This window comes from Dunckerocampus dactyliophorus, chromosome 17 (assembly GCF_027744805.1).
Source record: "Dunckerocampus dactyliophorus isolate RoL2022-P2 chromosome 17, RoL_Ddac_1.1, whole genome shotgun sequence".
NCBI lineage: Eukaryota > Metazoa > Chordata > Actinopteri > Syngnathiformes > Syngnathidae > Dunckerocampus > Dunckerocampus dactyliophorus.
In genome coordinates, this window is record NC_072835.1 from 8,266,237 (window position 1) to 8,287,770 (window position 21,534).

A 21,534-nucleotide genomic window follows, 5' to 3' on the forward strand; every position below is an offset into this window, starting at 1 on the left:
GGACTAGACTTCAGTCCAAGAAAGGCATATTGTATGCATTTTTGTGAACATTTTAAAACATTTTGCCTCCTAGAGAACAGCAAGTTGAGCAAGAACTACTGAAACAAACAACTGAGCTACATCAAATTATTATTATTATTTCTTTACCATTTAACTTCATCCTAAAATTTCACCCGAAAGCCGATGAGCCCTAACTTTTTGGGAGTAGTTTATTTTTTTGTTTTGTTGTTCATACTGTAACGGTGTTGACATTGTTTTATTTATATATTGCATTATATATGACTTATTGCACACAGGAGGGCGTTTGGGGCTTTGTGTCCAAAAAAATGTGCCAAAAAAATTTGAATGAGAGCCAGTCGTTTGGAATAAGGGAATAATTGTATTAATTTGTTGATATTGTCTTATATTGCTGTACAGTAATGCCTAGTTTATTGTATTTAGTTGGCTCCAGACGTGACCAAATTGAATTTCAACAAAGTAGGATTCATTATTTATAAATTGAATGTTTTCATGGTATAACATAGAATACCTGTTTACAACCTTCTAAATATGGTTTTTAACATTATTAAAGACCTCTAGACTTGAAAAAAAAACACCCCTAAAAATCACCTTCACTCTTGTATTAGCAAATATAGTAGACATAATAACAGAAACAAAGAAGACAATGTATACAGATAATACAGACACACACTTAGTACACACCTCCTTCAGTGGCTATTATTTCATCAATGAAACAATGTAAATGTGTCAGTGCGTTTTCTGAATTTGCTATTTGGCCATTTTTATGCTTGAAAATGCTTCATTTAGGCTAAAAATACAGTTTGGGTTTTTTCTTTAATAATAATAGGAAGCATTCAACCACAAACAGCGATACTTTATTAATATATTTTGAAAACCTGTGCTAGAGTGAAGCCGCAAAATTTGAAGCGCGATGTGACGAGGAACAACTGTATTTAGATATTGATCACATGTTCACATGTTGATAAATTGTGTGCCTAAAATATGTCTTGTGTTTAATTTTTAAACTGGCATTATATTTAATTGGTATGATCAATACCAAAATTTGCAATATCGCCCACCCCTGTTTTCCGGGATTTGTGAGGAAACATTGATGTTGACTTCGCACAAATTTACAGCATTAGGTTGCATTAACAACAAAGGGGAGCATGTGACCGTCCAGGGAAGAAATCTAGCAGTATAGCTCAACTGTCACAAAAGCAAAATGTGTGTCATACCTCAAAAGAGGAAGATGATTTTTTTTTTTGTTGTTGGACAGAATTCATTTGGTTGCCATGGTTATGGACACACCCAACTGAAAGGAAACCAGAAGCTGTTCTTAAACAGCAGCTGCTTTTTTTCAGGAAGTTACTTACTGTCATGTGGTTGTGTTGATGTTATGAGCTTTAATGAATGCAGCAAAACAAAAAAAAAACACACACACACACACGCGCGCACGCTCCCCCCTTCAAACGCTTTCGGCTTTTCCCTGTCAGGGGTCGCCACAGGGAGTGAATCGCTTAAGTGGTTTTAGTGTTGTTTTTGCACCAGATGGCAACGCTGGCTTGGGAATCAGACCCATGCCCTCTGCCATGAAATGCAGAGGAATGTACCATTGCACCACAAGGGATTACTATATGTACAATAAGACATCATACTTATTATTACTTTGCTCTTAATTTTAGAACATTTTCCTTTTTACTACAGTACACTCCCGCTTTTCGCAGGGGTTATGGGACCGACACCACCAGCGAATGTCGAAAAGCTGCAAGTAATTGAGACGCCAATAAAATTGTTGTTGATTTTGACATTCTCCTCAAATTTCATATCAACATTTGCAATAAAAGTGACTGTTAAGAATTATTAGATTAGATTCTACTCCAGAACCCTCCCCCTCTCTCTTCAATATGCCTCACACAATTATTAAAGACATTTGAAAGTATAAAATGCATATGTAGACACCACTAATGGATGACATTGCAAGATGACTCATGAAGAGATGGATTCCAAAATGTAAAAGTTATATATAAGTTCACTTTTGCATCTCACAGCAACTATGTGGCATTCAAAGAAAGTCGAAAAGTGCAAAATCTCAAAGTTTGACAAAAAACATTCTCGGTGAAGCATAAATATACATAAACATGTAAAAATGTGTACTTTTTTAAATTTACCTGAATTGCACGTATTTAATAGGGATGAGCTTGTCATTATCCGTAATCGTGATGAAGGAAAATCCTCATTGGGTAACTACTGTGTATTCACTCTTCACGCTCTGTGATTGGCCAGTCACACACAGCGACCGCCCCTCGCTAGACAGACTCCCTACAGCCAGAGGGAGGAGTATGCGGTGCATTTGACAAGACAGAGTTGAAAACGGCTCATGTTGCGTTGGTCACTGCCTCCACTCCGGACAGGGGTTTTATTAGGTTTTCCTCAACTCAGCTCGTATCTTAAGTTACTTGTTCAACTTGCTTCGTTATGTACGCCGTGCATTTGACAAGACAGAGCTGTAAACGGCCCGTGCTGCGTTGGTCACTGCCAGTGTTTTTTTTGGGTTTTTTTGTCTGCTCGGTTCTAATTTGGCTGGTGATATAAAAGCAGTTGGAAAACTTTGCTCCTTGTACTGAATGCGCTGCTTTTGAGAAAACTATAGTGAACAAGGCTACAGATTATTTCTCTGTTTGCCATCACTGGATGTTTGCATGAATCACCAACTTCACTTACACACGTACACGGTACTCATCAGTACACGTACAGCTGAATAATAAACAATAAATGTACTGTAGCAACCTCTGATCAATCCATGTCAATGTACTGATTTAAGCCCCACCCATTCTAGTTAAACCACCCCCACCACTTCCAGTTTATGCCCCGCCCACTCAGGGTAAAAGATACGTATGCAGATCATTTAGATGGGTGAACAGACACATATACAGATTGTGGTTTACTTATTACAACTGCCTATTTTTTGAGATTTTTCAATTAATTTCTAAAAATATTTTTTAGACAAAATCAGCAGATTTGCGGAGGCGTCAATGCTGAAGTCGAATGTGCGGGGATCCATTGTATATATTCAACGCAAAAGTTATTTCACAGCGTCATGGGTTTACATTTTAACAACTTTAACAAAAAAGTTGACGACCCCTGAAGGGAAAAGCCGAAGAACAAAAAACTGCCCCAATGTTACTGATACAGATCCTTGGTGTTATGACTTCTCCTGAAAGTCCAAATACAATGTTGTGATTCCAGGTCAGTGACTCAGAGGAGGCTGTCAAAGTCAGGAAGTGAGCAAGGAATTGTGGGTGGGAGGGGGCAGGGTGAGCCAGACAGGAAGCCGCCCCTCCCCACTAACTTTGCAGTGATGGGTGAAGGAGGCCAGTGGGAAAGTGTACATTAGACTACAGTAGCGTGGATATCAGAACATGCATATCAGACATGGTGGCAGGTGACCAAACAGGCAGTTTATACTAGCAAAACCTCTCATTTTAACATGATCCATCTCTACTTGGTTATGTAATCCACTGTACTTCATGATACTGAATCAAAATCCTAAATTAGCCTGCTTTTCAGATGCATGAGCACAAAGAAGTGTGTCTTATGCTGCACTACCTGTTCGTCCACTAAAAAGGTCCACCCTAAAAATTATCCTGATCAAGAGCACTGCAACATTCCCAACAGCTGAATTGTCAGCCAGTGTACTTTGAAACGAACCTTTCCCCTAGCTGACATTCTGAACTTTGGAAAATGAGTGGATAATGTGGGAAGATAAGACAAAGAAAGCTGGCAGCAGCCATTCAAGTCTTTCATTTAAGGACCTCAGTTGACCCTGTGAGTACAGAGACAGAAATACAGCCCAGCCCAGACTTGTTTCAGTTCAAAGTCGGGAACATTGTTCCAATATGCTGCAAGTAAAGAATGCACATGTTGTTTTATTTGTTTTTGGTTAATAATTCTACAGTACAATATCTGTTAATGGTGACTGGATGCTGGCCTTACTTGACTTTCTTCCTCACAGAAAATGAATATAATCTTGGTCCCGACATATAAAGATATATATTTTTCCTCCCTCTGCCAGCCAGGCAGTTTAACCACCAGGCTACAGTCCCTCTGCAGTGTGTATAAATAGAACATGTGGCAGCACTTACCACGGTCTCTTTTTCGAGGCATTTCCCTTTTTTCCAGGCTCACTGCATACTGGTGTGTGGGATTTTTAGCAACAATCAAAAAAAAAAAAAGGGTTCTCAGGCCTTCAAAGCAATCACTCTGCATTGTGCTTATCAAGTTAACTATCAGTTAAGCATTTGGGTGTCAAGGATTCAAGCGTTTGTGAAGATGTTAAGCCAAGTTTGACAAATGCTTTTAAAACACTGCTGCTTCTTCCACAGACGTGTTGGAAAAGGATTACCCCAAATGGTGCTATTGGACCAGCAATTTCACAGAATTGTTCTATGAAATTGCGGGTATACACAGTCGTCCCTCGCCAGTTTTTCAAAATGAATTAATAATCACTGTTTCATGGTTGAATATGGCCTATGAGAAAAACAATAGGCATATTTAAGCTAATTGTACGTATTCTTGCCGTAAAATTAAGCATTTCAAGCATAAAAACGTCTAAATGAATGAAAATATATCAATATAAGGCATTAAGTAGATGGATTCAAATATTCAAATTCAAATAAGTGAGATGTAGTATTCTACACTGGTCACTAGTTGTCAGTAATGCTACATTGATAAGACTAATAGCCACCGCAGGAAATACCCTTTCCAGAAAAAAATAGCGAGGAACTCTCCCAATGCTAACATGTGCGTCTATGTTATGTTTTATTTATGTCTAATATGTCGTATTTTCTGTTATTATTATCTACTATATTGGTTAACATGAGTGTAAAAGTGACTATAGGTTTGTTACTTAACGTCTAGAGGGCTCTAATAATGCTAAAAATAGTATTTTGAAGGTCCTAAAAAAGGTTTTCTATGCAACTACGAAAATATTACATTTCATAAATAAGGAATCCTATTTCACAGATATTCAAAATTACGGTCGGGTCTGGAAAAAATTAACCGCAATAAACAAGGGATTACTGTACATTGGACATCTGCACGTTCGCAATTCAGCGCTTTTTCCACAGAAAATACATCTCAATCAGCCTAAGTTGGTAATGATTTTTTAAATACGTGATGATACAGGGCAAATGTACAGCATACATTTACCACTGTTAAACCCCACATAAATTTTACATGTCTTTATGCTTCACTGCCAATGTTTTGAGATTTTGCATATTGTGAGGTTTCTCCGTGCACATCATTAATGACTAATGTTAAATGCGGCATGGGGAAGAGAGTTGGCTGTGATCAATGCTATTACAAATCAAGTGTGAGTCAGTTGTTGGGATAAAGCAGATCTCCTAAGCACACAAGCACTGTACTTAACCTGTTTATGTTGAGGTACTTTGGACTATCTAAGTCGCTATCTCTCACACTGCTTAGCAATAATGGTCGAATTTATATTACAAGTCAAAAACTGAGTGATTTCTCATAGAAATGACCCCTTTAAGTCTCAAATTTTATGGCGACTAAAGCAGTCAACCGTGTACATCGCCAAACAGTAGACCGTAGACTATGACTTGATGAGTTGTTGACATCAGTGGTTCCAACTGAAGTGGGTTCCACTATACTTGGGTTTTTCATCTTTTTTTAAGAGACAGAGACAAATCATCAGTACCCTACCTACATTCATGACATGTAAAATAGGATGCACTTTTACGGTACAGTCAAACTTTGGTTTTCGAATGCTCCAGTTTTTATAGGATACGGTTTTCCACTAAAATTTTCTTCCAAATTTTGTCTCGTTTCTCGAACACAGTCTTGGATGTCATACAATAGTGCGTGTATCAAACTGTTGTATTTTACCCTTTGGTACGTTGAATCTTGTGGTATGAATAAAGATGTGGACAGAAGATACTCTCAGCATTCCTTATTAATTCAGCCATCTTGGAGTCTAACACCCAACACCAAATCTCAGGATGCTTAATTTACACAATACTACGGCATTTGGCAAACTCAAATGAGAATTTTACACAAACAAACAGTAAATTCCATCCAGGCGTAGAAAGAAAAAATCAAGGAAGTTAATGTTGCAAAAGGGATAACGGTGTTTACCAAAAAGATAACAAGCGATGATGAAAGATGTTGAGAAGTTGTTGTTGGTGTGGATCCCCTCCCTTGTCGTCTTCGCTAACAAGAGTCTTCAGTAAAAACAAAAGTGATGTTAAATGTTCATTTATCCATTTCATCATTTCATTTGTACTTATTTCGCATTGTTTTGTCATGTAAAACTATAATTGTTCTGTTAAAATAAAATGCTCAAAAAATTGCTATGGTTTTTGGTTTTTAGAATGAATTAATAACAAAAACCAAGGTACCACTATCGTTGTATGTCAAGGGTGCCCATTATGTCGATCGTGAGCTACCAGTCGATTGCGAAGGCAGTTTGGGACGAACACATAAAGGTCAATTTGTAGATGACGTATCACATCAGTCAGCTGACATTAACCTCCCTTCCTGATTCGCTCTTGCTCCCCCACAGCAATAGTGAACGTCATGTCTTTATCCGTGGCATACTGTACATAAACGGTTATGTGAGCTGGTTCTTTTTTTTTTTTTTTTAGAAGGATAATGGCTGCGCTTGTTTAATTGTGTGGTATACACACACACTGACAGGTTGACCAATCATGTACTGTAGGGTCCAGCTTCCTGGATGATGAGGTCATTGTTTAAGTGAAATGATTAACCGGACACGGCCGTGCATAAGAGCAAAGGTTTTGGGAGAGCTTTTATGACACTTTAGCAACCAATTGATGTGCAGTATGAGTGGCTATTTTGAATTCATAAAACAAGCCAAATGATGTCTGCGTTCAGCTGAAAACTACATTGCATGAGCTTTTTTTACCGGTGCATGTGGTCCACAGCAACCAGTTGGTTGTGGAGAGATGTGTGATCTATTGTACTGTCCTTTTCAGTGTGCCTGGGGCTTTCACTTAAATGTATAACTTTGAACTGTCTGCATCTTCCACTCATCAAAACTCGATAAAGTCACATTTCCACCAAGATGTACAGCTCAGCTCACAGCTGTCCAGTTCAGAACGGTAAATCCTGATATGCCTGTGTAGGCCATAAAGTGACAGCTTAGTAAAACTGGGCTTACAAGACTGTGTAAAGTCCGATTCTTAGTAGGACGACTCACTTTGGAATTGGCCCTATGTCAAGTTCTGTTGGGTGTCACGAGTCATGCAGTGCTTTCAACCAGTACGGATGAATTACTGGCATGTCAGAAATGTGCTTGGCCGTGACAATGATCTAAAACAGTTGAAGTTATGACAAAATATACCAAACTCTGAGCCTTTCCCCTCACAAAGTATGAGCAAAGTGGAGCACAAGCCATGTTATAATGGAACCTGTTTAAGTCTGTCCTGATTATGTCGACAGCCTGCTTATGTCCACCAACTCCTCAAGTCCTGGTGCACCTTGTTGTTTTACTAAAAGGCGCTGTTGTCGACTTAATATGTCAGACACAAAAGGGTTCATTTCTATGAAAAATTGGTCTATTTACATCGAGTTATGTAGTATTGTTAACTTCTTCTTCGTCGTAATGCAGCCTGAAACAACAGCAACAACGGAACTATTGTTTAGTTCAGTGCTTCTCAAATAGTGGGGAGAGTTTCCGTTGGCAGGGAGGGGCACGGTGAGGTGTCAGGGCAGCCTGAGGCGCTATCCACACGGGAACATTTTCAGGTTGAAACGGCAAAATATTTTATTTAAGGCTGTCAAAGTTAACGTGTTAATTTGAGATTTATGTGCGCACGTCCTGTTTGACCCTCGGCCCACACTGAAGTTTGAGGAAGTAGCAGTGACGATGGAACCACAAGTGGAACAAATAATGAGCAGAAATGGACAAAGTAAAAAGTAATTTGTGTGGTAAATTTAGCTTTAAAGCTCTGGCAGATGGCTCTCACAACAATACCAAAGTTATTTTTATCTACAGTATTGTCATATATTGTTACATGTATATGTTGTCATACGTACATCGACTTGCCAGAGAGAAGCGAGCTGCAAGAAGGTAATGAAACACTGACGGTATTTTTTATTGTCATTTATGCAGTGGTATCTTGGCATACGAGTGTCCCAACTAACGAGTGTTTTGTTTTTTGTTTTTTTTAGATGCGAGTCAGTCTCTCGAATGATTTTTTGCTTTGAACTGCGGGCTAAAATTTGGGTATGAGCTTCTAGTTAATGGCAGGCATAGCCGAGGACAGCTTTTTGGAGACTTATGTCAATGTGACCAAGGCGGAAGAGCTAGCAATGCTAGCAATAGCAATGCACTAGCTAGTCACCGGGAAAGGTCATTGGTACAACAAACGTACATTATATCTAATTTATCTTATTTATTATGTATTGTGTAAAACTAAGACAGGAACATCATCAAATTAAAAGCACGAAATGAATACACGCCGCACGGTGACATAATGGTTAGCATGTTGGCCACACACTCAGGAGATCGGGAAGATCTGGGTTCGAATCTCTGTTGGGCATCTCTGTGGAGTTTGTGTGTTCTCCCCGTGCGTGGGTTTTCTTCGGGTACTACGGTTTCCTCCCACATTTCAAAAAACATAATTAATTAATAACCCCTAATTAATAAAACATAGTTAATTGGAGACTCTAAATTGTCCATAGGTATGATAAATTGCCCATAGGTATGAATGTGAGAGTGAATGGTTGTCTATATGTGCCCTGCGATTGGCTGGCAACCAGTCCAGCGTGTACCTCGCCTCTCGCCTGAAGTAGCTGGGATAGGCTCCAGCATACCAGCGACCCTAATGAGGATAACGGCATAGAAGATGGATGGATGGATGTACGAGCCAGTACAAGCCTGGACTTTCTTTGTTTTTCAGAGAGGTTGTGTACCAGACAAATATGCACATTAGCCCTCAACAAGGTCGTCAAATCTTACCTTTATGCATTCCCACATAGTATCAGCATATGAGACCAAATATGATGTGAAAGAAAAAGGGGAAAATACAGGATAGTAGTCTTATCTGTAAAGCATGGGACAAAGTTAAAAGATGAGTGACTTCCTTCCCAAAGCAAGCATCAAAATAAAAGCCTTGCAGTATTAACCGGGGTTCTAGCACAGCAACTACCAAAATGCACCCATTCATTTATTTTTTTTAGATTGTTAGCAATGAGAAAAAAGATCTGCACATGTACAATATAGTCAAGACATCCAATAAAATTACCATAGCATCTCTGTTAGATGAGAGTGTAAATCATCATATGAAAACAAAATAATCAAAATAAAAATATGTAGAAATGGAGAAAAAAAACATGTCAACAAACTGCCATAGGTTAAAAAATTATCAAATGCCCATCCTTATGTCTTTGGCAAAGTAAATGTGCAAGCAATGGGTAGTCTTGGTTTCTGTACTTCTATGACAATCGCTTATGTCGACATGAGTCAGCCAGTCCAGGGTGCGTCAACATAAACGGGTTCCACTGTACTTGCAATGTCCCCCGTTCTAGAGGAGTGGTCAGGAGTGTGGGTCTTTGGATGTCTACCAGCAAGATGTGCAGATTTTTGTGGACTGTGACGTACCAAGACCGTCCACACATCAAGGTTTACCGCCATGAGTCGAAAGTTCATTGGATGAACATCCCCCACTGTTGCTTAAAGGGCCTGCGGAGTGAGTCATTTGCACGAGACAGGACAGCTCCCTAAAACCGGCTGCTCTGAAAAACGCAATAGGGGGTTTGAAGTGCGTGCTAATTTTTGATCCTTGTTTTTTTTTTTTTTGTCATGTCACAGACATGTTCTTAAGATCCTTCTGAACTCTTTTAATGTGTGAAAAAATGCTCCTTTTAAAAGGACTGTACAGAGTGCATGTGTCAGGTCAGGAAAGCCATGCCACCCCAGAAGAAATCTTTGCGGGCTCTGGTTTTACTCAAAAAGTCATATGACAGAGGTGGGGCCGGGCGTGTTCAACAAAGGCAAAAGGCATGAATGTCATCAATTCACAGTGATGCAATTAGCCTCTGCATGCCACAGCCGCAGTAAAACACAAACACAGCATCAATTCCTTGCAACGTGTTCTTGAAGCCCAACCTTGCAGATGGAATGTAAAGCATGGACAAACTCGGCATGCCCAAACAGGTCGTGTTAAAAAGTAAAAGGAAAACAAAACTGGATACAGGCAGGGGCTGGTTTTGTTTTATAGCTAAAATGTAAGCCCCACTTGTTCTTCTAACTGATTTACACCCTGGGTCTGGTCCAGGCATCGTACATGCACTTAACATCACGTAAAATTGATTAGGCATGCTTTCAGACTAAAAAAATATGCATATGAGGCAAATTGTACTTATTCTTGGCCTAAAATAAGGATTTTCAAGCCTAAAAATGGCTAAATGAACAAAAATACAAATACTAGGCAGAAGCACCATTCTAAATTGTGAATGTAGTGTTCTACATTGGCCATTAGATGTCAGTGTTTGGTGAGACAAGGTCCAGACGTGATTGCCAGAAAAGGTATTTATTGCAAGCTTAAATTATCTCGCAACAGGCACAATAATAATAACATGATACTCATAATAATAACATGTTGGGGCCATAACCCACGACAAGCTAAAACTCAACTCTGAACCTCTGATGTCACTTCCTGTCCTTTAGACAACTGTCTGCCCGCCACTAAGGATAATACGAGTGTAAAGCCATTAAAAAACAAATTAAATAAAAATTAACACAAACTTATTATATAACTTGTATATAGCATATTATAGCATATATAGCATATTATGAATAACTAACAAAAATAACTGCCGTTATTCATAAATTAATAATAAAGACTTCTCAATTCAAACAAAAATCCTGACCATAGAATATCTCAGGGGTCACCACCGTTTTTCCTTGTGAGAGCTACTTTTACAAAATGAAAATGGCCAAGAACTACTCATTTTTGTAACATTTATTTTCAGAGCTTATTTTAAAACCAAACAAAGCAAATATGCTTGTTTTACCAGAACATGAACAAAAGGCTGGTGTCCACAACTCACATGTTGTATTTCAGAACGCATTTCTTTCTACTGTTCTTTCATTATTAACTGAAAACCTGAATGAAAAGCAGGCTTGCGGGCACCTCATGTGGTCGTGGGGGGCTACCTGGTGCCTGCGGGCACCACGTTGGTGACCCCTGGAATATCTGATAAAAAGAATATTTTTGCTGTATAGCAAAGTCAAAAACAGCTTTCATACAAAGTATAGATTACTATACCAGCAGCTCTCACACAAGAATAATGCTTGCAGACTTCACTATATTTTAAATAACCAAAAAAAATAGGCTGCCTTTATTCACAAATACAAAAAATACAAATGAATAGGCCACAAGAAATCAACCTGCCTCTGCAAAATTGTCGAACAGCTCAGCCATCTCCACAACCGTATGGATCTCATTCATTCCTCTCGTTTCCTGTCATCAGCAATGAAGTGCGCTGTTATGGTGACATAACAGCGCCTTTTCCGAGTTGGGTGGAAAATTAGTTATCACCTGCTCGATGGTTCTCTGGTCAGTAGCAACTTTAGGAGGTTTGTCATATTTATCGTGTTCCCAAAAGATTATTATTATTATTAAGCTTGTGTGACAAAGCTTGCATATTGTCTGGCTCTTGTCCAGATCATTTTTACCTTCATCTACGGGAAAGCCAAAGTGCTTCCAGACGCTCGCTTTAAATCCAGCGAGTGAGGGTCGGAGTTTACGCTCAGCCATTCTGGTAGCGTCTTACACTTTGGTGCACCACCATAAACTGTCCGGGTGGCACTTCCGCTTTCCGTCTTTTTGTGTCAGCATCGATTATTGACATTTATGAATCGATTAATAATTGTCAATGTCCGCAAGAACCGATTATTTCCCCCAACCCCTACTCTTAATGGCACTTAACACGGGTCTGTTTTGTGAACATGGGCCTATCCGACAAAATGTTGCTGAAGTCCGACGCCTTTCCATCATTACTTGGTCGTGTCGAAGAGGAAGCGGTAAGTAACAATTTATTAGTGTCCTGTGTAGAAACGCAGGAAGCAGGAAACACTACAGGAAAAGGCACAGAGTCTGGAAGATCTAGAAAGCTTTCTGTGCGGGGTTATCGTGTGTAGCTGCTCCAAAGGAGTCCAGAACTCAATAAAAAGGCCTGATAATGAGTATAATAAGTCTCCTTTAAGAAAACATTACGTGTCTGTTAATATACTGGCACAACAAACAATTTTTGCGGGGATGACAACAATAAAAAATGAAGCAGCAAGTCTCTCGCTAACCTTTTGGTCATAATCTTGATTCACCTTAAAACAACAATATTTTTTTCCTCCTTTCTTTTTGGACATGAGTGTCGATATTTAAAAAGACAAGAGTTCTTTAAACACCCCTCCTGATATATTTGTTTTGAATTTTTGTGTAAAGGGTTTCTTTTGTTTGGATTTATTTAGATTTAAGTCAAACTTACATTTTGTCTTATTTACGTATGTATTTTTGAAGGAAAAAGACATTTATTTAAAATGGATGACTTGGCTATAATATGTGGACCTGAGACGCATTGAAAAATCTCTTTATGGACCACATCTAAACCCGCGAGTCTGACTTCAGCTCTGTAAAACCTGTATGCAGTTACAAAACGCACTATAAGATGTGTATTTGAGTAACCCTTATCTAGAGCAAAATGAAGTACACATTTAGAAAACTGAATATGAGGAAGACGATGAATAAAATTAGACATGAAATCTATAAAATAAAAAAGCCATGTCTACATCAAAATTGTCTTAACACAACATTTTTTTCTTGTGTCATTTCTAGCTAAAACGTTCACTACACCAGCTTCTACTAAATAATAATAAAAAATATATCCATCCATCTATCCATCCATTTTCTATGCCACTTTTCCTCATTAGGGTTGCGGGGGTATGCTGGAGCCTATCCCAGCTGACTTCGGGCGACAGGTTGTGTACACCCCGGACTGGTTGCCAGCCAATCGCAGGGCACATATAGACAAACAACCATTCACACTCACATTCATACCTATGGACAATTTAGAGTCTCCAGTTAACCTAACATGCATGTTTTTGGAATGTGGGAGGAAACCGGAGTACCCGGAGATACTACAGATTTAACCAGGTTATGAATAAAAACCATTGTGCATGCTGATCTAAACATACTTAAACACCATTTAAAAATAATTATAGACCATTTGGCCATATAGTAGCTCCAATGAGGGAAGTCTGTGGGATGTCAAACAACAATGAATGGTATGAAAGTGTGTCTGCACAGCTAAAAGCATGCAAAGCCTTTTGAAATATTTACAGTTGCACTCAAAATTATTCAAACCTTATTATAAAGTCAATTTATTTGCAAAGTTTATAAAGGGGGTTGAATGATTTTGAGTTCTGCCGTACATGTAGGCTACTGGAGGCTATTGCTCTCAAGAGCAATAAACACACACTGAACAGATTGAAGCAGTTCCTGTAAACAGTATTGTCTGATTTCTTTAACCCAAATAAGGTGTTGTTCTGAGTAAGTAATAACCAGAGTAAGACATGCATATTTCTGATCATAATCTAGGAGATATCTTTAGGCATAATCTTTAGGGCTGCAACTAACAAGTATTTTCTTAGTCCATTAATCTGAAATTTGTTGTTTCGATTAATCGAGTAATGGGTTTGGCCCTAGGAAGGACCAAATCAATATGAACCACACACAAACAGTAAATGGTTTGGTTGGCAACATATCAGAAAACTGGCCAAAATGTAAATCACTGTTGTCCAAAGTCAAAGCTGATGTGTGGGAATAACTTGTTTTGCCTAAAAACACAAAGGTAATTGGACTGCTTTCATGGATGACTAAGGAAATTAACTAAATAGTTGCCGATTAATTGGACAATTAATCATCGCATAATCGATTAATTGCCGCAGCTCTATTTCACTAAATTAAAAAAACAAAAAAACTAAAGATTTAATCAGGGTATGAATAAAAATGTCATTGTGTACGAACGTTTAGAAACAATTATAGACAATTTGGTCGTATAGTAGCTTCAATTAAGAACATCTGGACTTGTCAAACAACAATGAAGGTTGGTATTAAAGTATGTCTGCATAGCTAAAGGCATGCATACCGTTGCCCCTCACACCCTGCGTTTGTAACCACAAATCTTCTATTGCAAAAACACGTGAGCTATAATGATGAAGTTAACAATACCACAACACTGGTCGATATAAACAAACCCGTTGGCTATTGCTTTCCATGTAAAACAAATTTACATTATTTTCACATTTTCTATAGAAGAACAAGTTTGAATTACTATTTTTTAGATCAATTTCATCATAAAAAGTGTTTCTTACTTTAAAAACGCCCAGGTATGATTGGAGCGCTATTATCAGTGTTGGGTCTCATGATTCAATATTTTGTAGTAGTATAATTTTGTTGTAGTATAATAGTAGAAAGCATTCATGGTCTACACCAGGTGCCAACCTGTTGATCGTGAGCTACTAGTCATCTTTGGGAGTTTGTTGGTTGATTGCGAGAACATTTGAAAAAAAATGTATCATCACATCAGTGCCCTCACCTCCCGGAGAGCGACCAACAGGCACTGTCCACTGAACATGCCCATACGCCTCACCGCTATCCAGGCAGCAACCCGCAAGCCCCAGCTAGGAGCCCAGTCCCCAAAACCCAGCCGGAGGTACACTACAGTAGTACACCAGCTCGCACCCGTGTGCTAGCAAAAAGGTCGAGCGAGAGAGGGAGAGCGCTACAGAGTGCATGCAGCTATGTACCTGCACAGACAACATTAATTATTGCACGTTAATAGGGCTCAATATCTGCCTTTGCGACCTCAGAGTTAAGGGACAAATATAACATAGACGTGCACCTCAAATTCTTTGAGCGATAACGCCGCCGCTCGTTAAGGGCTGACTGTTTTAGTGCTTTGACCAGCCCCTCTCTTCTCAATCTGCATCGCTCGCCCACTACACTGAGCCAACAAGCCAAATAAAAGTTGTGGTTTGCTCATGAAGCCGACGCCACAAGCCCAACCCCGACCAAGAGCCACAAAAGTAGGGCTGTAGTGGTGACCAAAGTGCGGCTCAGGGGCCATCTGCGGCTTGTGGCTCATTTGTCATTACTTCACCGCAAAAACAAAATAAAACTAAAAAAACAGCAACAATGATAAAAATACAGCAAAAGGCACAATGAGAAAAAGCTGAAATGTTGAAACGAGCAACCACGGACGAGACCGGGGATCTTGGTTTCAAAAAGGTTGTTCTACACAGTAATGTTTTGGTAATCACTGCAATCATGCAGTGCATAAATGCCAACTCACACGCTCGTCAACACTGACGGCCTTTAAACTGCATCTGACTGGCTGCACTGCACCACAAAAAACACATTTCATACAACGCTACCTTCTGTATGTAATGTACTGTCAACACTTCATGCAGGGAAACGAGTTCTGGAAGCAAGCCAATAATGCACGCCACACTGGATTCTTCAGCAAACAGCTTGAACATGTCTCTCAAAGTTAATTTGCTCAGCAATGAGAAGGCTGACAGCACGGCAAAATGCCAAGAAATGATAAAAAACAATAGTATGCTCCAAAACGTTATCATGTCAATTTGATTTATATTACAGGGGATCCATGCATATTCACCACTCAGCATTCGCAACCTCACAAATCTGCAGAGTTTTAATAAAAGCATTGTTTTTTGTGGAAAAACAAACACAACACCAACAAATCCAACAGCAACATCACAAGCGGTGCAACCAAAAGTAACACAAAATGTAACTGTACCACACAGACTATGCGGCACATATAAATAAACTCTTACATACTGTAGTAATATACAAGCAAAACAAGGTATTTTATACTGATTTACAAACCGTGTGTTGGCAAGTTACCCAACATGCCTTGAGGGCTACACATTTGCATAAAATAGGATTGTTTTGCATGTATATTAGTATCTATTTCGATACATGCATAGTCTGTGTGGTGACGTTACCGTGAGTGAGGTGATGAACTGTTGGTTTATGTTGAGTGAGTGAGTAAGGCTGTCAATGTCAAGCTAATTCGTTGAAAAGAAAGAGTACTTTCTGAAGCAAGCGAGCACTATTTGGAATATGAAGCAGCATAGCCCAAGCTTGATCCGAATGTCAAAGTTACTTGCGTTTTTTTTACCCACCATTCGCGGGTGGCGTAAAAACGTAACAGAATCTACCATAATGCCAATTCAGAACAAAAGTTATATGAAGGAGGTGCACACACTGATGCATCAATGCACCAATACAATTATGATGAAATCATAAATACATACTGCATGCAAATACAACTGTAAACTTGAATTCTGTAAATTCAGTTTCAGAAGCCGTCTTTTCGTAACCAGATTAATGCACTAATGTTACAACATGTTAATACTACCACAGTTTACTTCTTGGAACTAATGAAATGTCTATCAAGTATTCTGAACTTGAGTTGACCCAACTCTCCACTCTGCTGATGTCCAGCTGATGATTCACGACATCACGTTATTAACACAAAACCCTCAGTACCCCCTTTGTGCTCTTTCTTTTCACTCTTTCTTCCACCGGTGGACATTACCACAGAAGTTACGGCTCTGAGTCTAGACCCCCACCACTGAACCTTTTCTTACGACAACAATGTGACAGGCAGCATGAGATTCCTTGTTGGACAAGTATGCACCACTAACTGATTGTAAGCTACTTTATTCAATCCAGGCAACCCAAGCAAAAAAAGAACTTGATAAGACAGAGACATCATCTAACTTTGTTACTTAGTTCCAGGACAAAGTGTAGTCTTAATCCTATTACAAAGTAACAGTATGTATGTTTTGTCCCAACAAACCTTTCTTTAATGACACGCTCAAATCTTTCACACAAGTCACGTGTTGTGTCCACACAACCGTGGCACCAGCACACAACATGAAGAAGGATCAAAGACATTCTTTCTGCTGTGCACCTCAAGCATGCATGCACACTTTTCGCACACACACACTTTGTTATATTCATTAGGAACATTTTTGCTTGTGAATGCACTTGGTTGTTACATACAGTATGTGTTACATGGCAAACATTTATTTTGCTGTTGTAGTAAGTGTAGTTACTAGGAGTGTAAAACTACATGTGTTCAAAATAAAGATGTAACTTTAAAAGTAGCTTTCAGCACACGGTAGCTCAGACGGTACACATTAAAATGAAGTATGCCTCACCGTTATGTGTCTACGCGGTAAACTAAGACTGCACAGTCCAGCTAGTGGGAGTAAAGGCTGTTCAAGTATTCTGTTTGAGAACACCTGGCCTACCCGGCGAAATACGTAAACGAACAAAGACAAGTGGATAAGACAATAACACCCCAGCCAATAAGGGACTTAAATGTACTAAAAATAATCATTCACATTGTTCACGTGTCTGCATCGTTGCCCTTTCCAGAGAAGACACATTGTAAATCACCTGTGTCCAAAGTGTGGCCTGGGGGACATTTTTTGCCCCCAGCTTGTGTTTTATTGGCCTCGGCATATTCTAAAAATATAATTAATTCAAGAGATAGAGTCAAACACTGCAGTCGTACACTATCTTGGTTTTAATACAATGTTGCGCGTAACAAACCAGTCCGTATTGTACCATACCGCAGAATCGAGGGACCAAACAAAGCGTTCATTGTCTGTGCTTTTTTTTTTTTTGTGCGACTACTAAATCATTCTGAATCACTTCTCCACATTTGGTGACCCTCTACGTGGTTAATATGTCGACCGATAACAATGACAACAGTGCAGCCGTACCGGTGCTGCTGAATGCTAACGAGGTAGCTAACGCCGGTGCTATCTAACGGCAGTTTCAACACACTGCGAGGAATAACACATGACATGACAACATTTTTCCGCATAGTGGCTGCGCTGGACCTCCACTTTCTCTCATATCTCAGAAACAGTATTATGAACAATTAAGTGGTTTTTGGGTGTCCATGTGTCAACGGAGCCTGGAGGCCGCATGGTGGCCTAGTGGTTACCATGTTGGCCTCTCAGTCAGGAGATTGTGGGCTTGTATCTCATGGGAAGATATCTCTGTGGAGTTTGCATGTTCTCCCCAAGCTTGCATGGTTTCTCTTCGGGTACTCCAGCTTCCTCCCACATTCCAAAAACATACGTGTTAGGTTATTTGGAGACTCTAAATTGTCCATAGGTATGAATGTGAGTGCGAATGGTTGTCTATATGTGCCCTGCAATTGGCTGCCAACCAGTCCAGTCTTTGCGACCCCAGTGAGGACAAGCTGTACAGAAAATGGATGAATGGATGGATTTTTGGGCATCTGGAACAGACTAATTTGATTTACATTATTTCCGATGGGAGAAATTGCTTAAGTTTTATACATTTGGTCAACATATTAATAACAAAAACTGAGGTAGATATTCAACTAATTTGCTTTGTCAAGCAGTAGTTTTTTGTTTTATTTTTAAAATCACTAAAGCTGTTTACACAAAAGCCGAACAGTTTTATGTTTTGCATTTTGTCCCATTACTGTACCAAAAATCAATCGAACCATGACCTTAAAACCGAGCCATGTAAATATGCACGTGTGCAAATGAAGGATTCTTGACAAATCCCAAAAAAATTCCCTTTATTGGAAGGTAAAGTCATTGTGCGACTTCCCATTATAAAAAAAAAAGGATTAACAAGTATGTGGATTTCTTTGTGAGTTTTTGTTCTAATAAGTGAAAAACACAACAAGAAAAGATATCTCAGTGAGCCAGTAGCCAGAGAATGTTGTTTTGTTTGCTTGAGTGACTAATAAATGAATTAGGCGGTGGTTCAAGTATGGACTGCACTCTGACGCCACCGAGAAGTCCTTGAGCTTGTAGCCAAGGATGTTGAACATTTTGATCCAAACAACTGTGGTCATGTTGACAGTGCCTTTAGGGAACAGGGCAACTTTCCAGTTGACTTGCTTTGAGTGCCTCAGGGCGATGCAGTCTAACTCATTAGGTGGACTAGCTCTATAGCACGATCTAACAAACATCAGCTATGCAGACGAACGACTCTGACAATTGATAACATTGATGAGACACGGTCAAACCTTACAAATCCAACACTTACAATGTGTGCAAGTAAGAGTTTGCTGCAAATGTTTAATGCATGCATTCCTTCAGGGCAAGAATGAGAATGAGAGAATGGGAAATTCCCTTATCAGGCTAAGTTCTCATTAGCATAACCTACACCCATGCATGCATACACACTGCTCTCAAACACTTTTGCCTCACACAGGACTGCAATGTATCTGTGGAGTTGGTTTGCATGGGAGGGACACAGGATGACATCACTGTTTGTGTCATAAGAAACGTGAGTCATTATCGATTGGTGATAAAAAAAAAAACATTCACGAAGTGCCCTTGGTGTGATGTATCTAATATACCCAGCATGCCTTGCGGCACATTGTAAAAAAACAGTAATGTGTTACACGTTATGTGTTCGTTATGTGTTCGTTCTAAGCGCTGAGTCGTCGCTACCCACATAGAATGGTAGCTCATTGTTGCTGTGTGTTTATGTACGTGTTACATGTTGTCCTGTTTATTTTTTGGTTCGTACCGTGAGACTGCCGTTCTGTTTGATGACCATTTGCACTGCGTTGTCAAGCTAGTGGTTGACTGTCACTTGCAAATGAAAACGAAACTTCTTTTAGCAAGCTAAAGTGCCTCTGACGATGCAGCGTTACAATGCCATCTACTGTATGGAGCTGTAACGACAAGCCACACAGACAGTCCTATAATATACAGTAATGTGCTTATGAGCGAGTGCAAGCACATAGCACAAAATCTAAAAAGTAAAAAAAAAGATCTTTGTGTGGCGGCCTAAATTTATTTGTGGCGGGCAGCCTATACAGAGAATTACAGTCGTGCATTGCTACATTGCAGTTCGAACATCGCGGTTTTTCACAAATTAATTAATAAATGATCTGTATTCTGGTTGAACACATATGCATACCTGTATATAAGCAACTTGTACGTATTTTTTGCCCAAATTAAGCATTTTCAATCATAAAAATGGTCAAATTAACAAAAATCCAAACATAAGGCATTTAGAAGTAAGTGCGCGCCTTTAAGAGACGGAGCCTGGGAAATGACGTGTGTGACATCAGCTAGCCTCTGTAGAGATCCTGAGTGTTAGCATGCTTAGCAGTGTGGAGAGTGCCAGTGACTGGCGTGAGTTGTGGCTGACAGCAGCTCCTGTGTGAATGTTCACTGCCCCATTGCAATAGTATTCTACTACACTGGCCACTGGGTGTCAGGAACGTTACATTGATGAGACAACAGCCACCCAAGTAAGCTGTCAATGATAACGTGTAAGTCTATGTAATGTCCTTTTTGTCTTATGTCTAAGATGTCGTATTTTCTATTAGTATGGCAATTATATTGGTAATACAAGTGTAAAAGTTTTATTTCATGTCTAGAGGGCTTTACTAATGCTAAACGTCATACAGTCAAACCTGTCTATAGCGGCCACTAAAGGGAAACGGCAAAAGTGTCCGCTATAGGCAGGTGGCTGTTATAGACAGATTGGCGGCCATTTTGAATTTATGCGCGCACATATTAACATGTCTGTGATTAGAAGCTTGTTGTGTTTGCAGATACATATAATTATACTGTTACATGTTGACCAGTAGAGGGCACTGTGGGACTGCGGATAAAAGTTTTAAACCAGTACTACAGTAGGTTAATAAACCGCTGTTAATAAGGCGATTAAAGTGCATCGGCGACGTGAGTCTCTCCTTCCCCACAACAAGCGGCATTACAGTATTGACCAGTGCACATTGTCTCACACCAGGAAATAAAAGGTGTCATTGTCTGCAACAAGCTCCAAAGAAAACGGCTTTTTTTATGTGGAACAACTGACAGTTTGTTTGGATCTTGTGAATGATTGTGACTGAGCTACGACTCAGTAATTAAAGTCCACACACGACGGCTTCATTGCTTAAAAAACAAAACTTTTTCGTGCATGAAGCTTCTGCTTGAGTCGGCATTTTGGCCGCTATATGCGGTCAGATATTGACCAAGGGATACAAGATGGGTGGCCGCTGGCCGCGTTAGACAGCCAACTGCTATACACAGGGGCTATAACACGCAAATTTTCTGCGGGGGATTTTTCTGTCGCCGCTATAGGCAGGTGGCCGTTCTATACAGGTGGCCGCTAAGACAGGTTTGACTGTACTTAGGTTTTAAACAGATTTTCTATGCTTTAACTACAAAAATATTCCATTTATCAATAAGGAATCCCAATTAACCGCAATATTTTTTTTCCCCCACACTGTTAAATAATTGTGAAAGAGCAACAGTATCGTATGTTACTGGAGTAAATGCATAAAGCTAATATATATATAATGTGCTAGAAACAAACAAGTATTCTTAGAAAACCCGACCCCGACCAGACAGTTGTCAGAGTCAGTGAGTTGAGC

At 39.5% G+C, this 21,534-nt stretch overlaps 1 protein-coding gene across 2 annotated transcripts in view; it reads right to left on the minus strand.

Moving 5' to 3' along the window:
* The window catches only part of niban2a (niban apoptosis regulator 2a), a 55,117-nt gene that overhangs the window by 15,631 nt on the left and 17,952 nt on the right, over nt 1-21,534 (minus strand). The window lies entirely within an intron of this gene.